The sequence below is a fragment of the Nicotiana attenuata genome, chromosome 2 (genome assembly GCF_001879085.1).
Source record: "Nicotiana attenuata strain UT chromosome 2, NIATTr2, whole genome shotgun sequence".
Classification (NCBI taxonomy): Eukaryota; Viridiplantae; Streptophyta; class Magnoliopsida; order Solanales; family Solanaceae; genus Nicotiana; species Nicotiana attenuata.
This window is the reverse complement of record NC_031990.1, coordinates 22313164-22317489: the sequence shown is the minus strand read 5'-3', so window position 1 is coordinate 22317489 and position 4326 is coordinate 22313164.

The following is a 4326-nucleotide window of genomic DNA, read 5'->3' as shown; positions in this document are numbered from 1 at the left end:
CAGAGCCTTCAACAAGAGAGTCAAACCAAGACGGTTTACACCAGGGCAGCTGGTGTTGAAGAAGATTTTTCCACATCAAGATGAAGCCAAAGGGAAGTTCTCCCCTAACTGGCAAGGTCCATACATGGTTCATCGGGTTCTGACAGGAGGAGCCCTCATACTTGCAGAAATGGACGGAGAAGTTTGGCCAAAACCAATAAATTCAGATGCAGTCAAGCGATACTATGTGTAACCATTTATGATTTCCTTATGTAATTTGAACTACGTCTGACCTGATTCCCGTTTAAGAGGGGATACGTCGGCAGCCTTATGGGTTCGGTCACAATTCAATGAAATTTTCATTTCCCCCCGCAATTGGAAATTGGGGTAGAATTTTGAGGAGGACCCTCAAAATTCCGAAGTAACTTCAGCCGATCATTGCAAGCAGCCGTCAGAAGCAGCAACCTACTAAACTGGGGCAGAATTTTGAGGGGGGCCCTCAAAATTCCGTAACAAGAAAGGTCGCAATGTTTTGAGACACGTCACAGTCGTTGGTTCATCTAAAGCTGTTTTTTTTTTAAATATATATACATATATCATATCTTTAACAAAACTCATGCATGTCTATTATCGAAATCGCTTTGTTTAGCAACGCTACCCGAGGGTACCCACAGTATCACCCTAAACAGAGCCGAGCCAGTCAAGCGAAGTCCACGGGGATACGAACTAACCTTCCCCCTCTACAAAACTCACCATTTTTCCTTGGATGCAGGTACCCAAGTCACAGATCATCGAATACATATATACACTCATGTTTTTCGGGAATACGACTCGCAGAACCATCACCTATTTACATTTGCTATCCGCACACAACATCCCCAGTAGCCACAATATCAATGTCAAATATCAGCTATCTGCTAAGAATCTTTTATTATTACTATTCATCTTTCATCTTTTGCATAAGTCTACTATTCTGCCTTCCGAGGTTAAACTCTACCTCCATCTGCATTCTTGCATTGCATAAGGCTACTATTCTGCCTTTCGAGACTAAGCTATGTCTCCATCTGCGTTCTTGCATTGCGTAAGGCTACTATTCTGCCTTTCGAGACTAAGCTCTGTCTCCATCTGCATTCTTGCATTGCATAAGGCTACTATTCTGCCTTCCGAGACTAAGCTTTATCTCCATCTGCATTCTTGCATTGCATAAGGCTATCATTCTGCCTTCCGAGACTAAGCTCTGTCTCCATCTGCATTCTTGCATTGCATAAGGCTACCATTCTGCCTTTCGAGACTAAGCTCTGTCTCCATCTTTGCATGGCTGAAATATCGCCACTTCATTTAAATCCCGCATTGGCTGAAATATCGCCACTTCATTTAAATTTTGCATGGCTGAAATATTGCCACTTTATTTAAATCCTGCATCGGCTGAAAGATCGCCACTTTATTTAAATCCTGCATCGGCTGAAAGATCGCCATTTTACTTACATCTTTGCATGGCTGAAATATCGCCGCTTCATTTAAATCTTGCATCGGCTGAAAGATCGCCATTTTTATTTATGTCTTGCATTGGCTAAAATATCGCCACTTCATTTAAATCCTGCATCGGCTGGAAGATCGCCATTTTTTATCTAAGTCTTGCATCGGCTGAAAGATCGCCAAATCCTGCATATCATTGGCTGAAAGATCGCCAAATTGTCCGAAGGCGTCATTGTTCAGAGGCACCATTTTCATAGCCCGAGAACGTCATGCCATGGCCTGAGGACCCCACTTTTATCTCTGCATCGCATTATTCAAGGGCATCATGGTTCGGAGGCATCATTCTCATAGCCCGAGAGCATCATTTCATAGCCTGCGAATCCTTTATTATGTGTTTCATGGCCCAGGACACCATAGTCCGAGGACGTCATCCTAACCGTCCAAAGACAGCATTCATGGTCCAACAGGAACTTGCATCACGTTTAAATTTTCGCACAATATATGTTCGTATTATTCATTTGCAGGTACACCGTCTAGCAACGGCCGTCTTAGCAGGATCGATCCCGCTCCCGTTCCCGCAGCCTATCAGACTCTGACCATCGCGCCCTTCTTGGAAAATCCCCACCGGCATACTCCGTCGACGGATCCCGAACTACATATGGCCTGATTCCTGTAAGACCAGGGATATGTAGGCAGCTCAGGAACCAGAGCTCGGTCAAAATTCTTCAATCGTTTCATTCGGTCAAAATTGGCCATCATATCTTTACCCGACAACTCTTTCATCCTTCCCGGGTAAAGAGGGGCAGTTGTTGACACCCAATTTTTCCCTATGTATCTTTTACATACAAAATACTTTCAAAATAGCATGTACATGCATATATAAGCATACCCAAGAGTCTTGGTATTTTTCCCTAATTTTTAAGATTTTAAAATCAATTTATTGTCTATTTCTAGCAGTACAAAATCCAATAATTATTCCCAAATTATCATTTTGGTGAATAATTTATTTCTACTCTCATATTTACACCAAAATATAATTAAGGTGATTTTTGTATATTTTTACAAATTTATTTGGTATTTTTTAAATCTAAATTGCATATAATCGCAATTACAGCCTATTTTACGATTAATAGCATTTTACAATTCTAAAATTATTTCCAGTGTTTTTGGATTAATATTTATATATTATTAATTAGTTCAGTGCTTTTAATTTGTTTTGAAATCATTATTACTATTTTATAAAAATAAAAAGGGGAAAATTGTCTATTTAACATCTAACCCGTTTCTATTTCAATTATAGCCTCATTTCTTTTCAATTTTAACCTCAATTTAACCCCCAATTCCGCCCCAAATTGAAACCTACCCAATTCCTAAATTACCCGACCCCTGACCCGATCTTAAAACCCACCCGGCTCCCCTTTAATCCTGGCCGTTGATCATTTTGATCAACGACCGTAATTCTTCCTTTCCATTTTTAATTTCCATAACCCCCTTACCCTAATTCATTCTATCTAAGGCGCCGCCTTGAAATTCTATTCGTCTCCCAAACTCTCTCTAGCCTCTCCGAAACCCTAATCATCTCCCACCTGTTTCTACCATGTTTCCACCGGAATCCATGGCACTCCAAGCCATGGGTGGACTGTGCTCACTCTCTCTCACTGTTAAACCTAAGCTACTCGAAGTTTGGGGGCCCGACTTCAATGTCTCTCTTTAGATCTTTCTCAGATCTGTCGATCTATGGTATTTCCGGCCATTATTCCGGCGTGTTCAAGCAATATGAGTCTTTTCGACTCAGGATCCGGCTTTCCTCAAGACCTTTCTCATTCTAGGGTTGTCTCTGCAACTCTAAGCCATCTGAGGTTCTGTACTTGCTTATTTCTTTTAGATCTCTGACATGCCTAAGCGTTATTTCACGTTTCAAAGGTTTTTCCCAAATTTCCTCTTTAAAATCGTTCAATCTCAATTTTAGGGTTTCTGAAAAGGGTTTCTTCAAATAATTTTTTGATCGTTCCTGTTCTTTCTTTATGTGTGTTTATGCCCGTATGTTTTCTTCTTATTATGCATGAGTTTGCTCTCTTGTTTCTTCCTTTTTATTATTATGCAAGACTCTTCTATTTTTTCTGCTGTTATCCTTATGCTCGCATGTTAATTTGTGTTGTTTTCCTCACTCTTTGCTATATGTGTTTATGTTTGAATCCTGGATTTTGGTCGCTTTACTGAGTTTTGTTTGTATATATTTCCCTACTGTTGTTTAAAAACTTGCATCACCTCTTTCTTCTGAGCTTGTTTGTGTATGTTTGCCTCTCATAACTCTTTGAAAGAGATTTTTAAGGCTCTTTCAAAGACATTGTTTTCTCACCTCTGATTCTATTCGAAACCCTAGGTTTTGGGGTTTCTTTGACAAGTGGTATTAGGGTTCCGTTTTGGGACCCTAGGCTTTCAGACTCACTGTGAGTCTGTAATTAAGCTTGAATCTCTTTGCTTGTGACTCTGAGACCTTCAGTGTTAAACTCTTTTTCTAAATAACCTAACGACTCTTTTCGTTTGATCTGTGTGCTTATATATACGAGAAATTTCTCTTTCAAAGGGTTTTTTTTATCAACTAAGTGATTGATTCTGAAATCCCTTTAATAAGGCTAATGATTTGCCACTGATTTTTCTTCGATTGAACCTCCTTTACCTTTCTTGACTTGGTTCATTCAATTGAACTTGCAGTTTTTGGTTTCATGGCTGTTTAATTGATTCCCTTGCCATATTTGGCACAAACCGTGTACCATTGACTATTTCCTTAAATAACTTCTATGTATTTACCCCTTTTGTGCTACTTTGAAAAGGTTTTGTAAAAAATTTCTTTCCTTAACCTAATTTCTA